The sequence below is a fragment of the Herpailurus yagouaroundi genome, unplaced genomic scaffold (genome assembly GCF_014898765.1).
Source record: "Herpailurus yagouaroundi ecotype Mexico unplaced genomic scaffold, PumYag 187, whole genome shotgun sequence".
Lineage (NCBI taxonomy): Eukaryota > Metazoa > Chordata > Mammalia > Carnivora > Felidae > Herpailurus > Herpailurus yagouaroundi.
In genome coordinates, this window is record NW_024412418.1 from 27,802,752 (window position 1) to 27,828,798 (window position 26,047).

At 34.5% G+C, this 26,047-nt stretch overlaps 1 long non-coding RNA gene across 1 annotated transcript in view; it reads right to left on the reverse strand.

The window, feature by feature from the left end:
- Positions 1-26,047, reverse strand: part of LOC121043647 (uncharacterized) — a 229,153-nt gene that overhangs the window by 62,254 nt on the left and 140,852 nt on the right. The window lies entirely within an intron of this gene.

Here is a 26,047-nt window from a genome sequence, read left to right on the forward strand (position 1 = left end):
TTTGCATTACTCACAGCACAAAGTATTACTTGTTCTGTTCCTTGTTCATACATTGACAGCATGGCAGAGAGGTTCAAGAGTGTATGTTCTGAAGTCAGAACACAAGGGTTTAAATTCCAGCCATGCTGTTTATAAATTGTGTAAGGATGGTAGGGGTAAAGTTTAGGGCATAATATACACACACCTACGCTTCTAGAGACAATATATCTAGGATCAAAGCTTTAGTCTTCCATTTACTGGCCTGTGACATCTTGGGTAAGTCATTAACTTCCATGGGCCTTGGTTTCAGCAACTATAAAATATGGTTGTTAATACTGTACCTAACTTACAGTACCTGTCAGATAAATGTCAAGTATCATATAAGATATACGAAATTCTTACATAGGCAAGGATGCAGTTTAATACCTGGCATATATTAAGCAATCAATAGCTTTTTTGATATATTTGTTATATTTGTGATAAAATATATACCCCATTATAAATATATCACCAGTTGTGTGTTTGTTAAATGTTTGCTCCCCAGCTACACAGGAAGAGTCATGAAGATAACAGCGATATCCATTTATTGGGTCGTGTATTCCCAAGACCTAACCCAGCAACTGGTATACAGAACATGTTGAATAAATATAGCTAGTCAATAAATAAATACATCTCTTGGGGCGCCTGGGTGGCGCAGTCGGTTAAGCGTCCGACATCAGCCAGGTCACGATCTCGCGGTCCGTGAGTTCGAGCCCCGCGTCGGGCTCTGGGCTGATGGCTCGGAGCCTGGAGCCTGTTTCCGATTCTGTGTCTCCCTCTCTCTCTGCCCCTCCCCCGTTCATGCTCTGTCTCTGTCTGTCCCAAAAATAAATAAACGTTGAAAAAAAAATTTTTTTAAATAAATACATCTCTCCTTTCAAGTGAAAGTTACGAAATCAACTAACCTGCAGTAACTTGTTGGTGTTCTTGTGAGACTTCAATTAAGTCTCATACATATAGTATATTTCAACATATATTAAAACACCTACCACACTGTCAGAACTACAGTGAGTGTTCAGCAAATGTAATTTGTTTCTCTTCTTCTCAGGTCACTAAGAACACCTGTATCTCTTCAGAGCACCACATTTGTGATCTCTGTCAATAATATGCATCTTCACCGTGTCATTAGGACAACTTCCAGAACATGAAATACTGTTCTTTTATAACTTTAACTAGTTATGGTAGTTTCCTTGGGAAAATGGTTGATGGAGCTCCTTACACTACAATTCCAGAAGTTTTCCTTAAACTGATTTTTACAACTTGCTCTTTCTGTAGCTCTTTGGGCCACCTGGGAAAGTCACACTGAAAAGTAAGACAAGACCAGGTGATCTCTATCACATATTTGCACGTATTCCCTGTGGAAGGGACAGTAAATTCTCAGCAATCATTGGAAGAACATGAATGTCCCCAAATGACATTGTGTAAGCATGCAATCACACACACACACACACACACACACACACACACACACACACACACACACGAGTCCTAACTGAACTAAAATTTATGTAACTCTTCATTTCGCTGACATTTTTCAATAGCTGCTGTTCTAACCAAGACTTTAAAATCGTTTTAAGTCATAAGATGCTGAATGTGGACAGCTGCACTTGTCTCTTCCTATATTTGAAATTCAAGGGCCATAGAGCTTCATTGAGAAAAAGCACTGGGAAAGCTTTTATCTCTAGCATGTTGAGGGACAGGTTAGAAGATGCACTTGCACCATTAGGAAACCACAGGAGGCCCTGAAAGCCTGTCTCATATTTGACCTCTGCTGGTGGAACAATTCCTGGTCGTGAGCCCCTTCCTCCACGGGTATGCTGTCAATTTGTCGAGTTCCTTCAATTTGATGACTTACTCTCTCCTGCAGATTCACTTATCAACGACTGGTCAAACTTGACTTGCTGGTTTATAGATGTTTTCTGAACATTATTTGAGATGGGTCAACAATTCTGCTCCAAATTTAATGACTGGCAGTCACAGGGTTAGATCACTATAAGGATAGTTCATAGACTATCCCTCTGTCACTTAAAATTTACTTCAGTATCAATATGTGGTTGACATTTACTAAGCAATGTTTAATAGGAGCCAGATGCTTTACTGAGTGATTTGTATACATGCTGTTTAACTATAATAACCTTGAGACACTGGTATGGTGAAATGATGTAGAAATTTTTGTGGTGATGGTTATACAACTATGTAAATATACTAAAAACTATTGTACAATTTAATAGCATGAGTTATATGTCTGTGAATTATTAATAAAGCTGTTATAAAATCAGTTTGAGTTATTTTTTTCTTTTCTGCCTCTGCTGGACAGAGAATCCATAAACATTCTAGCACAATGCTATTCTCTCTGGATCTTCATGCTTACTATACCTTTATACCCTTCATTCTCCCACTTAAAACAGATGGACACTTTCACCAATAACTTACTCACATGTTTTTGCTTCTGAGATTGTTTTTACCTATTTTTCTCTCTGAATGAATACTCTTCTTGCACATATCCATATCCCTGAATCCTCTAGTCATGTCACAGAAATTGAGAATCTACTATGTCCTCAGCACCAAGCAAGGCACTGGAGACATTTTTTAATAAAAATACACAAGTAATAGAACATATTTTAAAAAAATCCTTTTCACCCTGTTAGAAGGGAATTTCCCTCTCCTTTGGAATTCTCTAGCACTTTACTGAAGCATCCCATAGCTTGTACTATTCTCTGCCATGCCTAATGATTGTTTGCAACTCTTATGAAACTTCCTAGCTATTCTGTAGACTTCTGGTACAGAGACTCACATCTAATTATACATTTCTCAAGCCACATGATGCTCTAGGTGGAATATTACGACTCCTAGTTAAGATGTGCTTCATAAGCAGCATATACTTCTTTATACTGACTTACTTTCAATTGCTCCATTTACATGTAAAATAATTAAAGATAAAGCTAAGTTCATAACTTTCAACTTTTTGCTTATTTTATACTAGACCAAACTATTTTAGGTTAATTTTTATTACTTTTGCCTTCTTTTGAATAATGAAATGTTTCCCCCTCTATTAATTTCTTTGCCATAAAATCTGTTTCAAATTTTTACTAGTGGCTCTAAATATTATCACAGTATAAATCTTTACTTATTAAATCCAATAAAAATTTTACTTTTTTCTTTGCTAATGCTAAAAAATTAAAACATTTTAACTTTATTTACCTCTCCTTCTATTTCTTATTATTGTTAACATCTATAAAAGGTATACATGCATTTAAAACACACAAGACTGGGCGCCTGGATGGCTCAGTCAGAAGAGCAGGCAACTCTTGATCTTGGGGTTGTGTGTTCGAGCCCCACGCTGGATGTAGGGATTACTTAAAAATAAAATATTAAAAAAATAAAATATATAAGACATTACCATTTGTGAAGAAAAATAAGACTCAGTTCTTCCTCCCGTTTTTTTTTTTATTCTTATACTAAAACCATACTCGGCACTTCTGAAACCAGATGTATGGGTTTTTTTCCCCACACCAAGCAATTCTCTGTGGCACCAACTGGGTATTCTACAATTTAAATTAATTCTGACACTCTCATCCTTGACATAGCATCACTCCAGAGCTCAGGTCCACAAGACAGCCTCCCCCTACTTCATATGCCAATTGTTAAGGCCAGGTATTACCTGTGCTTATGACCAATTACTTATAAATCACAGATCCCAAGGGCCATTTCTTTGGATTCGATTAATTGGCTAGAGTGGCTCACAGAACTCAGGAAAGCAGTTGTCTTATTGTTTGCCAGTTTATTATAAAAGGATATGATAAAGGATACAGATGAGTATCCAGATGAAAGGGACATATGGGGCAAGTATGTGGGAAGAAGCTTAGAGCTTCCATGCAGTCTCCAGGAGCACCACTCTCAACCCTTCACAAGTTCAGCAACCAGGATTCTCTCCAAACTCCATACTTTGGGAATTTTTGTAGAGGCTTTATCGTGGACACATGATCAATCATTAATTCTTTCCAGCCCTTCTCCAGAGAATGGGCTAGGGTTGGGCTAAAAGTCCCAAGCTTCTAATCATGACTTCTGGTGACCCAGTCTCCATCCAGGAGCCCACCAAGACACATGTCATTAGAACCAAAGATGCTGCCACCATCTAGGAAATTTCAAAGGCTTTAGTTCAGTGTCATGAACCAAGGTCAAAGACCTAATATTAGAAAAAACGATGCGCCTAGTGCTCTTATCACTTAGGAAATCGCAAGGGCTTTAAAATCTCTGTGTTAGGAAGAAAGGGCAGAAATCAATTATATATTTTCTATTATTTAAAACTAATTTTTTAACAGTTTTAATATTTGGCCTATGTATTTACATTTGCCAACACATTTGCACTATCCTTTTTCTATATCCCTTCTACAATATGTGTTTTTCTCCAGGACCATTTTCTTTCTGCCTCAAGAGCTCTCTTTAATATTTCCTTCAGTCCTGGTTTACTAACAAAAATTATCAGTGTTCATAGGTCTGGAGACACTTTTATTTTGTCTTCATTTTAAACGATCATTTTGCTTTGTACAAAATTTACATTGAGTTATTTTCTTCTGACATTTTTATTTTTTTAATGTTTATTTATTTATTTGGAGAGGAGGGGAAAGGCTAAGAGACAGAGGGAGAGAGAGAATCACAAGCAGGCTCCATGTTCAGCATGGACCCCAATGCAGGGCTCAATCCCATAACTATGAGGTCATGATTTGAGACAAAACCAAGAGTTGGAGGCTTAACCAAGTGAGCCACCCAGGCAACCCTCTTTTGACATTTTTTTAAAATTTTTTTTAACGTTTATTTATTTTGGAGACAGAGAGAGACAGAGCATGAACGGGGGAGGGTCAGAGAGAGGGGGAGATACAGAATCCGAAACAGCTCTAGGCTCTGAGCTGTCAGCACAGAGCCCGACGCGAGGTTCCAACTCACGGACCGCGAGATCATGACCCGAGCCGAAGTCAGCCGCTTAACCAACTGAGCCACCCAGGCGCCCCTCTTTTGACATTTTTAATATGTTATTCCAATGACTTCCTGTTGCCATATTTTCTGTTAGAGGGTCAGCTTAAGGTCTCACCGTTCTTCCTTTAACATCATGCGTTCCCCCAACTCACTCTCACCCCCATCATGATTACTCTTAACAATTGTTTATCTTTGTTTCTCAATGATCTTCTGTGTTGCACCTATGTATTATAGTCTTTGTATTGTTAGTCTTCAACTTCACAGAACTTCCAGAAAAAAGGTTTAGTCATTATCTCCCCAATATTATTTCTGCTCTGCTTTTTTTCCAGTCTTATGAGGGGAGTCTATTTAGACATTTGTTAGATCTTTACACTTTTACTCACATATCTCTTAAACTCACTTTTATGTTTTCCTTTATTTTTTTTATCTCTGTGCTTCAGTTAGGCATTTTGTATCAATAATTCTTTTTGTTCACTTTTTCTGATCTGTGCTGCATTTATCACTTCTGTCAAAAAAATTATCTTTATTTCATATGATGTGTCTTTTAATTTTAGAATTTACGCTTTATTCCTTATTTGAGATTCTGATTCTTCATCTTTTATTGTACAGTAAAACTCTGGTTTACGAGCATAATTCGTTCTGGAAACATACCTGTAATCCAAAGCACTTGTATATCAAAGCAAATTTCCCCATAAGAAATAATGGAAACTCAGATGATTTGTTCCACAACACAAAAGTATTCATAAAAAATGATTACAATACTGTAATACAAAATATAAAGAAAAATAAACAAATTAACCTGCATTTACCCTTGAAAATCTTCATGACTGGTGTGAAGTAGACAAGAGACGGGGGTTTATTGTGTCGGACGACTTTCACTATCACTAACAGTATCACTGCTCTCTATTGGCTCAATAGAATCCTTTTCTTTTCGTGCAACTTTAACATGGAACCTATCCAATGACACTTGCTTTTGCCTCCTTTAGAAGATTTTGTGAAAGTGTGAGATGGCATTGTTGTAAAACAGATTCATCACTCACACTGCTACAGCTTTATTTATGTAATATTTTCCTACGAAATTTTGCACTGTTTCCCCATTTACACATCTCCCTAATCTTATCTGAAGTGAGGGATTCCTCCACCTCTTTTCCTCCTCCTCTGCAGATGAGATGCAGAAGTAGACTCCTTATAAAATCTTGCAATTTCAGACACTTGCCCACATCACTCGTACTTCTCAATTATTTCCTTCTTAACTTCGACTTTAATCATCTCTTTCTTCTTAGTGCCTTTCTTTTCAACCTTTTTCTGCATGGGAGCCATGGTATACACTCACACGGATATTGACTACAGTACAATATTAATAAGCTTTTGTCATATAATGTATTTAATGTAACTGGCAATAAGGAAGCAGAGGAAAGGGTCTATATCTGCAGGCAGCCTAACCCAGAATGAAGCAAAGCATTCTTATGCTCACTCATATGAAAAGCAAAGGGCTGTCCATAGGTGCTTTGAAGTGACAAAAAATGTACTAGTGCCAGTTGTGGGCACCTTCCGGTGTTTTGAAAAATCACTGATTTCTGCCAAGTGCAGCATCCTGAGACCAAGCATCTGAGCATGGGAGATGATAACCCACAATCCCACAGTGAGGGAGAGAGAGAGAGAGAGCGCGCACTGGCTCAGTCGTGATCATGTGAACTTTTGGCATTATGTACTACATGTATTGCAAGACATTGCTCATTTATCAAGTTAAAATGTATTAGAAATATTTGCTTGTCTTGTGGAACACTCACAGAACAATTCATTTGCAATCCAAGGTTTTACTGTATTTATTTCTATTCATTCCTATGGCCAAATTTATTTTAAATTCCTTGCCATCCATCACCTACACTTACATCATTTTTAGTTGTTTTCATTGTTTTTAAACTTGGTTTTCATTTATGTTCCCTGTGTTTTGTAATATATGGTAATTTTTGATTACCAGAAATGGTATATAAAACAATAACAGAGGCTACAGATATTATATTCTTCCATAAAGGGTTTGCAACTCTCTCTGCTAGGCTAACAGAGTGGTGGAAGATTATGACCATCAATTCAGGAATGTGATGAGGCAAGGACTGTTCACAGCACTATAAGCATCATTCTACCACTGACTTGTCCAGAGTCATCTATAATATTGCAATGACAGCCCGGGGCAGTCTATAAGTTTCCACCTTAGAATAGGCTGCAACCTCTAATTTGTATCTCATGATTTTGCTGAAATTCTATTTGGTATGTTGGTAGAATTATGTTTAATTTCTTAGTATCCATAAAATATAGCCCAGATTTCGGCAAATGTCCTGAGCATAAACCCAAGCATGCGCCAAGGCCAAGGTCTTCAAAAAGCACTGTGTTTTTTTTTTTTTTTCCCTTTGGCCCTTTCAACATTCCTAAACAAATACAAAATTTGAATCTCAACTGCTTGGAGTAAGCAGAATTGGCAAATCCCCCTGGGGAAAAGTGGCTACAGAATTAAGTGTACCTCTTTAAGATTCTTGCCACGATGGTGATTTAGTTGCCTCAGTTTCTATTTCTTCAGCATCTAACCATTATACTCATATAAATTATGTCTCTGTTTCATCCATTTTTTGCTGTTCTTGGTGGGAGTTATAGTATATGACTAGCTTGGTCCATCCTATCTTATGACAGAACTATAAATGAAAGTTTTTTTTATTTTTAATAAATTATTCTATTCTCTTTGTCATAAAACTAAATCACATAGCATGAAATAAACTAGGGGGAACACTATAAAGTACCTGTCAATATAAGATGATTGTAACAAATTCAAGAATACTTATATAATTCTTATTGCCAAATCATATTCTGCCAAATTGAAGCATCTGTAAGAGAAATGCCAATTCCTAACATTTACGAATCAAAATGTCCAGAAATTGTATTTCTAAAAGTCTATCTCTATAAAGCTAAAGTACATTAGCACATTTCCATTTAAATAGAATTCAGGAGCTCTAAGTTAATTTAAAAAATCTATCTTCATAGTCATGTGGAAAACACCTTTGAATTGGTATGAAAATAATGTCAGATTTCTGCACAAATTTGAAGTAAAAACAAAATGCAAAGTTGGCATAAAAAGACTCTAGCTTTTTAATATTTGATACCTATTCAAATAAATTAACTGAAATAAAAATCCTTTCAGAATGAACTATACGTCATAAATTGTTTTGTGTTTTTAAGATTTAGGGTTCTAGAGAATATGATTCAGACATCATTTCTTTTTTTTTTTTTTTTAATTTTTTTTTCCAACGTTTATTTATTTTTGGGACAGAGAGAGACAGAGCATGAACGGGGGAGGGGCAGAGAGAGAGGGAGACACAGAATCGGAAACAGGCTCCAGGCTCCGAGCCATCAGCCCAGAGCCCAACGCGGGGCTTGAACTCACGGACCGCGAGATCGTGACCTGGCTGAAGTCGGACGCTTAACCGACTGCGCCACCCAGGCGCCCCCAGACATCATTTCTTAATATGACTGTCATTTTACAAAAAGCCCTTTTGTTCTCAAATAATTGAACAAAATAACAAATATTTTGTAAAAATGGACAGTGTTTTAAATTAAAAGGAATTAAATACTTCACATTTTAGTATGAAAATTCTGTGTTTCCCCTGCTGTTCTCTCTCTCTCTTTTCATAATAGATATGAATTTTAATATTCTTTTTGGAGAAAAAATGATGAAAAAAAACATGATGTCTGTTATTTTTATCTAAATACATAAAAATGGATTTGGGCAACTAATGAAAGTCTAACTTCTGAAACATTCTTATACCAGTAAGGTAAAGGTAAATGATTTGGCTTCTCAGCAGATAATTTCAAATTTCAAAACTTTGTCTGTCACACTTAAAGATAATCAAAGTGCAGTTTTCTATAAATTGGGGATTATTATAGTTCATAACTCATTCAATTCATGAAATAAGATATACAAATATAAAGTAATATAACATAATTTGGCTCTCTATAAAAAAGTTGTTATAATTCTTATCATCATCACTTTGGTTATTACTATTATTTATGTCATACAAATTCATCACAGTGGCTGATCGAAATCTGACTGAAAGTATATAAAACTGAAGCTGTGACAAGTTGTAGCAAAAAGATAAGAGAAGGTAGGGCATATGAACTGATTAAGTTACAGAAATCAGAGATCTTTACATTTTATCCATATCCTTTACTACCTCAACAATTTGCCTTACGTTTTTAGAGACTTCCCATAAGGGACCATAGTTTGTATCTTTTGAAAGGAGTGAGAAATATGCAACTATGAATATGGAAAACAAAACTGTGTAGAGATATGAGTGCTGGGGGATATATGTGCTTGGGCAATAAACACAATTCATGAACATTATTGGCTATTCTAACATTGAATCCCCACTATCAAATTAACCATCAAAGAACCAAGAAGACATTGCAATATTATTGCCCAAGCCTCATAGAGGAAGGACCTAACTGCTGAGAGGTTAGGAACTCACCCAAATTTGCAGCGCCAGTAATGTGGAAGCTGGGTTTCTCTGGCTGCACTTTTAATTACTCTCATCCATTCCCAGCAGAGTTCATTTAACTGACTTAGTGACTTTTGCAAATACATTTCACAGTGCACGTGGTTCAAAGCTATCTAAGAAAATATTAAGAAATTCGATTATTAACCTTCAAAAAGCTACTATTTCACGCCATCTGGTTTGCTTATGAACTCAGTCCAGACAGAAAAGTGCTATTTGGAAAAAAGAATATAGTAAATACAGTAACAGAGATTATAATAAACCTGCATGAGAAAAGGTTTGGATTATTTTTGCTTGTTTTCTTTTTTTAATTATTTTTAATGTTTATTTATTTTTGAGAGAGAGAGAGAGAGAGAGAGAGAGACGGAGAGAACGAATGGGGGAGGAGCAGGGAGAGAGGGAGACACAGAATCTGAAGCAGGCTCCAGGCTCTGAGCTGTCAGCCCAGAGCATGACATGGGGCCCAAACTCATGAACTGCAACATCATGAGCTGAGCTGAAGTCAGATGCTTAACCAACTGAGCCAACCAGGAGCCCATATTTTTTGTTTGTTTTCAATGTCTGATTATTTTTTAATGTCTCTATATGGTATGAATCTTTCTGCAACACCATAGGAAGATACGACATGTGACAATCCCCATTAATTTGTTTAATGTTAGAATAACTGAAGGTGTATGAGTTTCGTGATCATACTCTACCACATTTCATTCAGCATTAAAAATCTCCAACTTGAAAGGACCACATATTAAGATAGTCTCAATACTCAGGTTGAAATTATGATAAAAATTTTGAAATTGTTAGAGGTCTAAATATGGCTTATTGCTTTTCATAATTATACTTCAAGGTTTTTGAAAATTTATTAACCCCTCATAGTAACCTTTGGGAATACAGAATAAATTACACACTTACACTTAAAGCATCAGGCCAGGCAGAAAGTAAAATGCATTGAGATATAACAAACCACTGAGAAAAATTATTCCTACAGTTTTTCATTGACTAAAAAGTAAACTTATTCTGAATATAAAAATTCAGTCATATTTTGAAACACATATATATCTTGTTAGAAAGTTGGCTCAGGAAAAAAAAAAACAAAGAATGTTGGCTCAGAATGTTCTGTTAGATGTTGCTTTACTAACTGAGGCATATTGAATGTGTGGTAACTTCTCAGAAATTTTAGCTATCATTAGCAGCTATTACCAAGATGCTATAAAGTGATTTATTAAGATAACTAATAAGATTTTTAGCCTATCCTTTCAAAAGATGCAAATAAGCTTTTTAATCTTAAATATTATAGCAAAATAAATTTATATGTAAAATATACAAACTGCTCGTATGTAAAATAACATAAAATAAAAATATAAAATTCTAAAATTGTATAAGACATGTGTCATCTAATTAGCAACTCAATTCTTTCACGGAAAGTAAGATTCATACTTCAATCACAGGCAATCATTTGATTTTCAGATTTTGTTCAGCAATGAAAAAATACATATTAGTGCAACGATCTGTTATTGTACAAGAGACAAAGAAACTCAGGGGTTTTTAAAGCAAAGACATTTCTTCATTTGTGCTGTGGCACTGAAATCAATCTCATTTTTATTTTAAACACAAGACATCAAACTTTTCTCCCCTTAAACATCTCTATGTCAGTAAAATTCACAATATCCCACCTGTGCCAGCACCACTTTTACAAGAAACTGATTTTCTCTCAGAAAAGTAAATCTAGAGAACAGTGTGGGTATGAAGGTTTATGTCACCGCTAAGTAACAAAAGCTAAATTGATTTGGCACTTCTTGGTAATTTAATTCATGAGAAAGCCGAACCCACTCTTTTTGCACTTTTCGTCTATTTCTGTAGAGGAAATGCACAGCAGGGGAAAGAGTATGTCTCCCAGTCAGCATACCTGAGTTCTAGCCTTTTGTCTGTGCCTGGAATAACCATTTGTTTGATGATTTTGTTTTTTTCATCACGGCTACTTCCAAGTTTTAATACCTCCACGTTATAACAAAAGCAGGGACTTCTGTATCGGAAATGCTTGCTTCTAATTTAGGCTTTGTTCCACCCTTCTGGGACGCTTGTTAAATAAGTTGATAATGCTAAACATCAGATAAGTCATCCGCAGCACTGTCTAGCAGGGTTACTGTGAACATCAAGTAGGACAAATTTCCTGACTCTACTTTCCCATAGCACCCTTTACTTCCTCTTGTGAACACTCATCTCAATTGCAATGAAATGTTTCATGCATTTGAATCTTCAGTCCTTAGAATAGTGCCTGAGAAATAAGACATTCAATAAAACCATTGTATATATAGTTCTATTAATTACACGTAAGTATTTAAGATAGATTTTGGCGTGTAGTAAGAGCTCATTAAATGGACTATTATTTATTGTTCCTCCATAAATGAGTGTCCTTAGGCAAAATATGCTTCCACAAATAAAGAATTAACAGATGACAGAGCACCTGGGTGGCTCAGTAGGTTAAGTTCGGATTCGATTTTGGCTCAGGTCATGATCTCCCAGGTCATGAGGTTGAGCCCCACCTCAGGCTCTGTGCTGATAAAGCGAGCCTGCTCGTGATTCTCTCTCTCCTTTTCTCTCTGCCCTTCCCCTCCCCATCACTCATGGGCACATTCTCTCTCTGTCAAAATAGTAAACTTAAAAAAAAAGAATTACAGATGAGAAATTAGTTATTATTCTCAAGAGTTAGCTATTCAAAATTATTTCTTTAGCATCACCTTTGTACTGCTTCATGCTCAGAACTGAAGGGAAGAAATGTTCATAATATATTTTTTCCATTAAATCCAAGAACCATTAACCCTTTTCTAGAAATTACATACTCCACACAGAGATGAGCCTCAAACAAGTCAGATTTTTACCCCCACTTATCATAGCAGTTAATGGGGGCTGGAGGGAGAGTTGACTGACCCACTTAACCACACAGCATCTCTCCAGAGATGGTCATTGAGCCTCTGTAAAAAGCCAAACTAAAGTGATGAAACTTTTGAGTCATAATTCAGCTGCCTTCTGGCTCTTGCAGAAAAAGCTACTTCTTAGAAGAAAGAAGCCAGATAGACAATGCGGAAGCAAGGGAAACAAGCAAAGGCAAGAGAGGACTGAAGGGAATAATTAAAAAACCCTTCAGTTTCTGCTTCCAACCCTCTAGTCTTGGGTCCCACAAAGTACCTCCTATACTGAAAACTTTACAGTAAATTCCTATTTTAGTTTGTTTTTATTAGGGTTGTTGTTTCTAATTGAAAGAGTAATACATTGAAGCTTATTTATTCCTCTTCAAAACAGCAGGGATACCATTGTCAATAGTAAATGTCACACACTCTTCTCTAGCGCCTTGAAAAATGTTGCTGTTTACCATCTGCTGTTACTGCTCATGCTAGTATGTGTGTCCTTGAAACACTAGACGATAACTTTATCTCTATCATTCCCTTTTGAAATATTAATCAGAGATATCATTGGTTTTATTGTAATGCAGTCAGGACAATTTATCGGGTATAATTGGAAAGTTCTAAATTTATGCCTGTCTTATTAGCCTCTTAATTTGTTAACAAATTGAGAGCTGGTTGAGATCTAAATGGGGGCACAGAAAACATTAATCCAACTTATTCTAAATATAAAGAAATCAAAGTTTGCAAAGGTGCATTTCACTCTATTCAGTACCTTTTGCACCTGACCACATTCATCTTGCATTGTATGTTTACACATTTGTTATTCATCACAACAGAGTAAATCATGTTTTTTAACTGTCTTTTAATCTGCTGAAGGTCAGAGGTTTCCAGATTTCAGGAAAAGAGTAGAATGTTCAGACATTGAGATATTGCATTTGAGGTGAATGAAGTCCTTGAACTTCTTTTCTTTCCAATTAAAATCAACTCAGGAGATTGGAAGGAAGATGAATATTATGCACCATGAAATTCAACTGAAATAGAACAGTATTTTAATTATATTCAATGAATTATTAAGAATTTTTCAGAAACAAAGACCACACGGTATAGTCGGTGGAAAATTCATGAGAAAGGACTGTGGGATCTGTATTTACATCTAGCAGTGCCACAAAATTGTTCAATGAGGAGCAATTTACTGTGTAAGAAGAGAATAAACGATCTCAAAAACCACTTCCAACTCTAAAAATAATTTATATGATACAAGAAATATAGTTCTGAGGAATTTCCTTATCTGTTTCATTCATTTCTTTAAAGCAGTGCAATTCTACTACTTTATTTGCCATTCTACATTTTTAATCTCAACAAATGCATGTTCTCTGAAGCATCTTTAAATGAGACCAAGTGGTTTTTAATGACTGATGATCAAATAATCAATTACAGATGCGGCTTTATTGTATTGGGACTCATTTACATGATGAATCTTCTAATCATTGTTAAATAATAATGCACTACCAATTAGGCATTGACACTTGCCCACATGGTTTCATACTATTTAATTTGCTTATTTCTCATTGTTGCCACACCTGTACTTTCAGCTAGTATGAGTTCATTTTTAAGAGTCTTCTAACTGCAACAATTAGTATTCCAAATTTAAATTAATTTAGTGTCTCCAGGAGGAGCCCAGGTATATAATGTTAATTTGTTTGTGTTTATGTGGTTCGGCTTTTCTTTAATTAACTAGTTCAGACAATTTCCAGTGGACTCTAAAATGATCATGTTTGTTGAGATTTAGACTTAAGTTACCATAGTGAAATATTTTAGTTTGTAAGTTAACAATTTTATCCGATGATTATATTCATTTAAGTCTGGATTTTCAATTTTAGTGACAATCAGTATACTGTAAAACAAATCAGTAATTTGCATAAAACTTTCCTTTATTAGGAGCTTCTTTAATTTCTCAGAAAATGAAAAAAATGGTTTAACTGCTTGATTACAACATCAGTTTAACTCTTTAAAAATATTATACTATTGATATACTGGAATAATTTGACAAATATTTAGTAATCTAATATTGTAGAGCTTGAACAGCACACAGTCACTTAAAATAAAAGATTTCCAGTCTAATAGCTACATGAGGATGTATAGGAAGAGACTTTGACACCAACTTTTGGAGAAAAATAAAACCCTTTAAAACCACGTTCCTCTGGGGTGCCTGGGTGGCTCAGTCGGTTGAGCATCCGACCCTTGATTTCAGCTCAGGTCATGACCCTAGGGTTGCGGGATCAAGCCCCATGTCAGGCTCTACACTGAGCATGGAGCCTGCTTGATCTTCTCTTTCTCCCCCCTGCTCACGTTTGTGAGCTCTCTCTCTCGCGCGCGCTCTCAAATAAAAAATAATAAATAAATTTTTAAAACCACTTTCCTCCAATGCCTTCACACACTTAGCACAACATTATTCCCAATAAACCAATATATGTGCTTTTAGGAATTCTGTATTCATGTAAAGATTGTGGTATATCCCTGTCCTCAATCTTTTATCATTAGCACCTCGAAACTATGCACAAAAGGCCCTCAGCTATGTCCAAAATACTAACTCAAGTATGGATAACCTGTTACCATTCAGAAGGCTTATTGCAAAGAATCCCTTTTTTTCTTGACATTAATACATACTCTCAGAGTTGTATGTAATCCCGAATTAAAAGGAAATAATAAAAGGTAAAACACTTAGGGAACTTTGAACTTTTGAAGGTCATAGTTATAGAATGTTATATTTTAAAATGTCTTCTGTTTCTATTTTAATTGCCTCATTACAATTTACGAATGCATTTGAATAAGTGTAATATTTATTTTTGCTTTTACTTTTATATTTAAAATTGTATTAGTCAAACATTTTGCTATCACCTAAATAAGCTAAGTTTCAACATCATTTATCAAAACTTTTTTTTTTTCCAGTTTGCAAAATAAAACATGTAAACCATGTAAAAACACTTTGGTCTTTTTTTTTTCTTTATTCCAGTTAATTAACATACAGCGTAATATTAGTTTCAGCTGTACAATATAGCAATTCAACACTTCCATATAACACCTGGTGCTCATCTTTAAAATTCAATAGAAAATGTAAATGACTTTAATTATAAAATCATACAAAAATAATGACTGAAAACCTTCCCACAGACCAGTCAACTTTATTCAAATGTTTAATACTAAATTTGAGTAGTATCAATTACATAAGTATGTTTTATTTATTTTAAAAAATTCTTTGCCTCTATATTTTCATAAAGGTAGACTGCTCTATTTAAGAGGGTATTTCAACTGCATATGTGTATTCATGTTCCTTCGTTTTCTCCAAAATGATCTGCTTTGGAAGGGCAAGCACAGAAGTTATCTAGAGCTAATGCATATTGAGAAAATAATAAACGTTGTAGTCTTCCTCTGTATGAGGAAGTCTTCTCTCATTAGTAATAGGTCCTGATATTTGTATCATGCAAAGATATCAAATAATTCATTCCATAGAAAGAAATTAGTATATCTAGAAAATTGCAGTGATATTAGGTAGAAAGTATTCCTTAAAAGAAAACATCTATTCAGGTGATGTTTCTATTTCTACCTTAAATTCCTGGACTCAAGGATGCTTAGGGCCAGTCTTTGCAAGTCAGGAAAATATTGGAAAAAAAACCTTAGCCATTTGTTGCCCCAGTGCTGTTGGCCCTTAACCACTCCCCCATTTGTATTATATTGCACAAATATAATCTCAGTAAGGTTGCTTAGCTGCATCACTAAACAAAAATATAATGAGTCTTTGTAGGATGACTTAAAAATGAAAGAGATCCAAGATACGTTGCATGATACATTCCACATGATGTATGTATATTGAACACTGTGTAGATTGAATGTTTATCAGAACTGGGTGACAAAAAGGGGAGGGAAGAGACCAGACATGAAAATATAGCCCTAGAATAATGTTGACATGGAAATCTATGTGGGCCACAAAACCATCATGGATAACATAAGACCATTACTAAGAATGATTTAACAATGCAAACTTGAAATGTATGCAGTTCGATATAATGTAATGAATCTAAGAATTAAAGAGCTGCAACCATTTGCCGAAAGACACTGTGCTAGGCATGCTATCTGTATTATACTTAGTGTCTTATTTCATCAACTCAACAGCCATTAGAAATAAGCACCATTATCATTGTTCCCTTGTTACAGATCAAAATCCAAAGAAGAGAGAAATTAAGTGAATAACTCAAGATCATATAATTAGTAACTGTGAGAACCCTAGTTAGTCTGCTTTTAAAGCCCAGAAACAGACCCATACACTCTCAAGCTTAATAAAATGTTAATGGTTATTTAATGCAACCTTCCATTCATGTATACAATAGCCACATCCATCACTTCCAGTGATGGTTAGCCCATTATTTGCCTTTTACTTTTAGTCAGTTTTTCTCTAAATTTCAGTATTAGTGAGTATTACTTGGTGCCAGATATTCTTCCCAGTTTTAGAGACTCAGTAGCAACACGGTAGACATAGTCCCATTCCCACAGAACTTGCTTTTCAACAAAGGAGGCAAATTAATTAAGGTGCTATGATAGTGACTGACAGCTATTTTAGACTGGGTGGTCATATATGTTTTCAAGGACATAAATGCTGAGACAATTACAACAAGAGGAAACCAAGCATATGAAGATAAGGAAAAAGAACCCTCAACAACCCTGCAAAATTCCCTAAGTCAGGTAATTAAATTGATACATTTCAGAAACAGAAGAGATGCCTGTGTCTCTGAAGCAAAGTGATGAAATGAAAATTTAAAAAAAAAAAAGTCTTTAGAGAGGTAAACAGGAAACAGAAACATATAAAGCTTTATAGATTCAATTGATAATTTATATTTTTATCCTAAGAAGTAACATTCTTAAGCTGAGGAAAGGTGTTACATATTTTATGTTTTTTAAAAGTCTGTTTTACCGGGGACAGAAAGGAACTAAGAGATAGTGGTGGCTTGGACTAGGGTTGTATCAGTGGAGATAGAAAAACGTGTATTGGGTCAGGATACATTTGCAGGTTAACTCTAAAGGAGTTGGTTGTGGATTAGGTATAGAGAAGAAAAAGGGGAAAAACAATCAAGAAGTAATCTTAGAATTTAGCTTGATGAGAGAATGTGATAATTGTGATTTATAAATTGTGATTTATTACATATATGATATATATACATATGAAGATAGATAGATAGATTTGATCATTTAAATGGACAAAATATATTTCTCATATACATTTGGTCTTCATCCACAGTTCCTAGCTTACAGTTTTCCATACCCTTGGAATTTCCTGAGGCTGAGACCAATGGGAGCACCTTTTGATATGATATTTGGTATCTTGTCCTTAGTTTCTTAAATCCATTCAGAGCCAGGAAAGTAAAATGGGTGTCTTGTGACTCACAACCACAATTGGGTGTATGTTAATGAGGTGACTTTTGGAAAGCACCTATGAATAGGAGCTATTTGCCAAGGGAACCAACCAGGTATACAAGATTGGAACATTTAGTCCTACACTTCGATTTCCAGGCAAGGGAGAGGGACTACAGTTTGAATCAATCACCAACAGCCAATGAATTAATCAATCACGCCTATGTAATAAAGTCTCCATAAAAAAAAACAAATGAAGGGGTTCAGAGAGCTTCCAGGTTGGGGAGTCAGAATCATGCCACCAAACTGGGCTCCTAACTCCACAAGGAAAGGAGCTCCTTTGTTCATGACCTTGCCCTATGTATCTCTTCATCTGGCTGTTGATTCCTATCCTTTAAAATCCTTTATAATAAATGAGTAATCCAGTGAATAAATGAGCGCCCTGAGTTCTCTGAACTGTTCTAGCAAATTAATGGTACCCAAGGAGGGGGTCCTGCAAACCTCTGATTTAGAGTCAGTTGGTCAGAAGTATGGTAACAGCCTAGAACTTTAAAGGTCATCTATTCCAAATATCTATTCAATGTTTGCTTTCCCTTGTGTCAACTTCTCCAAAATGGTTGTCCAATTTGCTTACTCCCCTGTAGAAATGAAGTTCCCATTCATATAATGTAACACACTAACTTTTTTGATCATTGTCATTATTAGACCACTCCTTGTATTGAACACAAAGTCAATTTTCCTGTAGTTCCCATCAATTGGTCTTAGTTCTGCCTTTTATGTCCACACAAAACAAGTCTCATTTCTTTTCTACTGAGCATACTTTCCAGTTTTTGAAGACATAACTCATTTCCTCCCAAAAGTCTTTTCTGCAGTCAGAACATATAGAATGATTATTAATGATATTTCTAAGTTAAAACATTTATGAAGGTCATTGATCTCCCCTTTTTTTGGTAAAGATTAAAAATGAGGATGTTGTCATTCCTCAACTAATTGTTAAAATCATTTCTGCTTAAAGAAGAGAATGAAATTCTAAGTAGGATATTCATGTTTACTTATTTCTACATGAAATGTAACATTTCATGAGAATAATCACTCTATAAGCTGAATAACTAAGGACTCAGTTTAAGTTGACAACTAGGCTTGATGTTTAAATTTAGATTCATTGGGACCTTAACCAGTGCATATTTAATGTGATATAATTAGGCAATAGGAACTAACTTGAAATAAAGGGTACTACTAACCTATATCCAAAATCATTCTTGAAATTAATGGAAAAAAATTAAAGTATTAGGAGTTTAATGGTAGGTCTACTCCATTTCGTTTTCATTTATTTTAAATTAAAATTTGGAAATATTCATACATTTACAGAAACATTGCAAAGATAGTACAGTTAGTTCACATACATTCCTCACATAGTTTCTTCTATTGTTAACATCTTACATTATATACATTACATGTGTTGAGACTAAGAAACATTGGAACATTATTATAAACTAGATGCCAAATTTTATTTGGATTTGACCAGTTTTTCTGTACTAAACCAAATCTAAGATAACACAGTGCATTTAGTCATTATGTTTCCTTAGTGTACCCTAGTATTTGATAGCTTCTTTGTCGTTTCTTGTTGTTTATGACTTTGACCATTTTGAGACAGGCTACTTAAGGATTTTATAGAATGTCCTTCAAATTGTTTGACGTTTTTGTCATGATTAGACTAGGGTTATGGATTTTTGGAAAGAACATCAGGAGTAAAGTGCCCTTCATGTAACATCATAGCAGAGTTTACACAATATTATTGATGACGTCAACCACGATCATTTGTTAAAATAGTGTTTGCCAGGTTTATCCACTACAATGTTAATCTTTTTCTTTATCATACTCTATTATTTGGAAGTGAGTCACTAAGTCTAGCCCACACAAGAAAGGGGAAGGGGAGACTAAGTTACGCTTTGGTGTATCTACATGTACCATTTGAAACCAATAACTTTTATTAAAGTTATTTTTTCATTGTTCTGGTCTGTTTAAGTAAGGCAACGTTTGCCAAAGTAGAATTAAGTAGCTACATTATCTTTTCCTCTAACATTTAAAACATGAGCTCAAAGGTTATACAATATTAAATATCCTTGTGAAATTGTAAAAGAGCATGAACTATACACTCTAAATAAATTTCATGTTCACAGATACTAGAGGATATGTAGTTAATATTAAAAGTTCAACATGTCTTATCTTTATGTAAGAACAATATGCCCAGAATACCAAATCTTTTTATATTAAGCAAAAATGCACATTAGAAGCATTCTCACATAATAAAAGAAATCGGCTTTATGAGAAATTCAAATTGTCTCCAATATATACATAATATATACAAATATACATAAGCTTTCAATTTAATATCTACTCACTGTCAAGGAAATAATGTAACCATTTAAATATGAGGCAAACTCTGTGGCTATTTTCAACATTTCTGCAAAATAAGGATCTTTTTTCAGTCATAAATATCCACTAAAGCTTAATTTATTATTCTTATTACTTCCAAAGTAAACCTATAAGAAAATTGAAGAAAAATCATTTTTAGATTGTTGTTTAAGTCTTCTGAAAGATAAAAAGTAAAAATGAACACATAAATGATATGATCAATTAAGATTTGAAGGAGCCCGGTAGAAATTTAAAATCAGTATGTCAGTGAAAGCAAAATAAAGCTAGATCACCCAATAGCACGAAAAGGAAAGAACTATTACACTCTTTGGGAATTTATTGTGGACAGCAAATCTATTGGGTCCACAGTGAAAGGCAAAACAACACAAAAACATAAGAACAGTATTATTTTGCACATTAGTTGACCATATGTTACAAATGCGTTAAGCGAGAAAGATGTTCCTGCAAACAATATACTTTGGGAGCCAGATTTCATTTCAAAATGGATGATAGGAATACTTTGAACATGTATTTTGTATAATGTTTCTCAGTCTTAGTTTGCTGATGTTTGTCAAGCTAGACTGTAATTATGGAATTTTTATAGCACATTGAGATCAACTTTTTTCCCCCCATTTTTGGTAATGTTAACTTTGATCACATAGATAAGGTGGAGCTCCACTGGTTTATTCACTATAAATTTTCTCCTATAATAATGTGTGAGAAGGTAGTTTGAGAATATTAAAATCTTCTATTCCTCATTAAACTTTCACAAATTAGTTTTAGAAAACAGGGAAGTCTCCTACCTAAATTAATTACTACTTAGAAGCTTGCAAATGGTCATTTTCTAGCTTCATCATTTCCTTATAATTTTTTTGTTGGCAGGCTACTATGAGAGCATTTGCCAATATGCTGAATGTGTAATGGGACGTTACCATGGTTTTAATATACAACTTAAATATGTATTTCCTGATATCCTGTGGATATCAGCAAAGTTGAACACATTTCATATGTTGTATTGCTTATCCTTTTATTTCTGTGTGTGGGGTCACCTCACTTGTCCCCTCTTTGGACGAGATAGAGTGAGACTTTATTCTTCTTGCTGCCCTTCCTTACATCTTTAGAAAAGTAGCCCAGAAAGAACAATTCATACCATTTTTTTAAATCATGAGAACAATTTAAATCTTTGAGTTTCTTCAAATTATGTAAAACCCAATTTATATGACCTCTATCCCCTTCATTTATATCTTATTCAGAAATCAGAAGTGCAGACTTTATATCCTTCTATACCCCTTGAAAGAACATACTTTTATTTTCCACTTAATACAATTTGTTGTTCCTAATCTCTTTAATGCTATGTCTAATTTCTTGCCTACTAAACATGAACTTCATTTTCACAAGCTCACTTTTAATTAAAATCTCTAGCTTTCATGGTTGAGATCTTTTATCAATTATGTGAAATCGTGAATATTATCCATAAATGAAAATCCATCGCAGAATTAAATACTTTCTATATAAGGGCATTGATGAAGCTAAAAAATCATTGGGAACTTACATATAATGACTACATTTATATTTGTTGGTCCATATTTCAATTTCCTTCATCCATATCCCTTAATGGATGCAATCTTTTTTTTTTAATTTATATATGAAATTTATTGTCAAATTGGTTTCCATACAACACCCAGTGCTCATCCCAAAAGGTGCCCTCCTCAATACCCATCACCCACCCTCTCCTCCCTCCCACCCCCCATCAACCCTTAGTTTGTTCTCAGTTCTCAACAGTCTCTTATGCTTTGGCTCTCTCCCACTCTAACCTCTTTTTTTTTTTTTTTTCTTCCCCTCCCCCATGGGTTCCTGTTAAGTTTCTCAGGATCCACATAAGAGTGAAACCATATGGTATCTGTCTTTCTCTGTATGGCTTATTTCACTTAGCATCACACTCTCCAGTTCCATCCACATTGCTACAAAAGGCCATATTTCATTTTTTCTCATTGCCACGTAGTATTCCATTGTGTATATAAACCACAATTTCTTTATCCATTCATCAGTTGATGGACATTTAGGCTCTTTCCATAATTTGGCTATTGTTGAGAGTGCTGCTATGAACATTGGGGTACAAGTGCCCCTATGCATCAGTACTCCTGTGTCCCTTGGATGGATGCAATCTTAAATTATTTAAGTATTTAATAATTTTTTATGTCCTTAAAAAGTTTATTTCCTTGCTTGCCAAACCCTGCAGATCTCTCTTAACTAGATTATAATTTCATATGAAAATTTTAATTTTTGAAGAAAATACTGATTAATAAATACTGTTATCAATATATAAAAGAATCTATGGCCAACATTTATTCAATGTATCTTGAAGACTCCCTATTTTGAAACGCTTTTACAGATACTGGGGAAAGATAATGGATTTGATGTGTTTATTCTCAGTTCATTTCCAATTATGCTTTTCTTAATTGGCTTCTTTATGAATATTAACATTTGCCACAACACAATAACTGGAGTATTATACTGTGTAACAAAGAGAGCTGGATACGTAAGAGAGAAAAAAGTAAGTCAAAGATTGTTGGCTCAAATAATGACACTGACCACCAAGACTTCTTTATCTTTATAGTTAATATCCAACTACATGAATAATAAAATCACCCTGACAAACAGAATTTGAGACATAGAAATAGTCTATGATTCAATTACCAGATCTTCAAAGGCTGTAGTGAATGTGAAGTCTTTATGTGACTATAATAAATAGGCATATACAAAAAGTATGAGGAAAGGTCAAGAATGTTAATGAATAGGTTTTTTTAATATGTTTATTTGTTTCAAGAAAGTGAAAAAATAATAGCCTTCACTCTGGTTTTAGTTCCTATATGTACAGACCTTGTAAATGGTCACTCCTATGCTTACAACAAGAAAAAAACTAGACGAATTAAAAATAAGTGATTTTTTTTGGATCTATCAGAAAACTGAGGTCACAGAACAAACCACCACCCTGATATCTGGAGACACAAGCATATATAATCACAGCTAACTTCTGATTTTCGTAACAGAAATCCTGAAGCAATTAACTAGTTAGACTTAAAAGCTAATTTTGACTAAGTGATGGAGGCTGAGCGCAGACTATCATGAGAAACTTCAAGGGGCCATGATTTTAGGAGGAATCCCTTACTTTATGATCATCACCCTCCGTAAGTCCACCAAGTTCTTAAAGATCCAAGAAAAGATCCTTTTATGGCACTCGGTGGGAAAGGTGAAGAGCAGTCACTTATGACCCACACCCAGAACCTTTTGCATGAGATAGGCCTATTTTGCACCATCCCAACTAGGCTCTGTAACAGTGGATTACATCAAGAAGAGCTACAGAACACAAACTGTCTCTGAGGAGGAGTATTTAGGGAAGTCCAAAGTAAGCATGCGAGCCAAAAACAAGGACATGAGAGGAATTTGAAGACTTAAGGCAACTTAGATAAGGCAAATGTTAAGCATATTGCAATTTGTAGCCTGATTAACATAAATCCTCACACTAAAGATTTATATAAATATAAATTTAAATATAAAATATTTAAATATAAATATAAATTTAATTTATTTTTTAAAATGTTTTAATTTTAAATTTAATTTTAAATTTTTAAATTTTAAATTTTTTAATGTCTTAAATTTAATTTAAATTTAATTTAAATATAAAATATTTATATAAATATAAATATAAATATATATTGATATATATCAATTACTAAAATCTAGTGCAACCTATCTGGCCTTCAACAAGGAATTACAAGGCATATGAAAATTCAAGGAAAAAGACACTCTGAAGAGACAAAGAAAGCATCAGAACCAGTATCAAATAAGACACAGATGTTGGAATTAGTAGAGAGGGAATTTAAAATAATTATAATGAATATGTTAAGGGATGTAAAATAGATAATATTACAGCATAGATGAGTTACGTAGCAGAGACGATGGAAACCCCAAGAAAGAAACAAAGGTAAAAGCTAGCAATCAGAAACACTGTTAATAGAAATTAAGAATGCCTTTGATGAGCTCCTTATCAGACTGGATATTGCTGAGGAAAGAATCATTGAGCTTGAAAATAGTTCAATATAAATTTCTCAAATGAAAATGCAAAGAGACAAATAATACAAATAAAACTAGAACAGAACATCCAAAATTTCAAATTCTATACCATACATGTCATTAGAATTGCAGGAGAAGAAGAAAGAGACGGGGATCCATACATATATATGACAAGAACTAATAGCTAGAATCTTCCAAAATACAGAAGCTAACCCAAGGGTCAGGCAGCTCAAAGAAAACCAAGGAAGATATTCCCCACACTCCTGCATAAAATGACGGAACCAGTGTTTTCCTGACTGAACATCTAGTCACCCTGCATTAATTACAATAATGTAAAAGTTACACTTTCCCTGATCTTACCAACACTTCTGTAAAAGACAAAGGCAAGAGGCACCATACTCGTACTATGTTGTGTTCCAGAAGGCACCCGTCACATAGAAATCACTGCAAATAGTGCCCCTGGAGCCGTGTAAGGAGGTGGTCCTGGTCCTTACTCTAAGGCAGGCAATTTCTGAAGGGCTTGAGCCATATTAACTCACTTACTATTCAAAACCTCTGAAATGCCTGTTAATTGATTTTAAAATGAATTGTGAGATCCATTTTAAATTGATTTATCAGAATATTTATCCTTGGAGAAACAGATTGATTGAAAACTTGCCCAGAGTCACACAGCTAAAGTTGGTAGGCAAGGGTTTGAACCCAACAGTCTAGCATTCCAATTCTTATTTTAATCATTGCACTATACTCCACACTATCAATTACTTTTCTCTAATATAATATTTAATTACTAATTAATGATCAGGACAATACTCTGAGATATAAAACTTTTAGGATGCATAATACTCCCAGGATGTGTTATATTCACATAATTTCTGTTGCATTAATAAGGCATATGCACATAAAATGATAACTTGTGAGTTGGGACTATTTCACAAAGAATAGGTTAAAGTGACAGACTTTGTAAGTCAGAGCTTCACTTCTGGCAATTTTCTTTTGAATTATTTAAAAAACTTAAGAAGCCACATATTTTTTAGAATTACACTCAGGCATTCCATATTCTTGCTTCGTATTTCCAGGCTCAATAAAAATGGAAAGAGAGATTCATGTGAAGAGATTCACACCTTCCCTCCTCCTGACAGTCACTCTGCTAACAACTCTTTGAACTAATATCACTCTCCACACACTACAATATTCTTCCAATAAATTATTTCCCTAAACGAGGAATTCTACATAACCTTGGTTTAGAAAATCAGATCAAATGTGAAGTAAAACACATATATATTTTCCCTGGTTCTATAACATTTTCCTTGTTTATGTACCATGCCTGTTTTCAAATCCAAACCTTACTATGCAAATCATCCAAAAGAAAAGCGGGTGCATAATGAGAAGAGAGTTAAACTTGCATGTATGTTGGGAGGAAGCTACTTAGAAAACAGCAAGAAGAAAAAGGAAGCTAATGAACATATCAAAGATAAAATATTTAGCATGAGAGTGGCTCCTTTCATCTTCATTTAGCTTCTAGCTTTTCTACATTCAGTCTAATGCACAATTTATGTCATAACCTGAGCAGTGAATGCTAACAATGTGTTCCTCTTTTTTTTTTTTTTTTTACAAGAATCAACACCCTGTCACTTGCTAGGGAGGCCCATTACTACAGAAGTTGTTATTTGACTTCCTGGACTGGTTGCTTTAGGTAGTGGATTTCTTTTTTTTTTTTTTTTT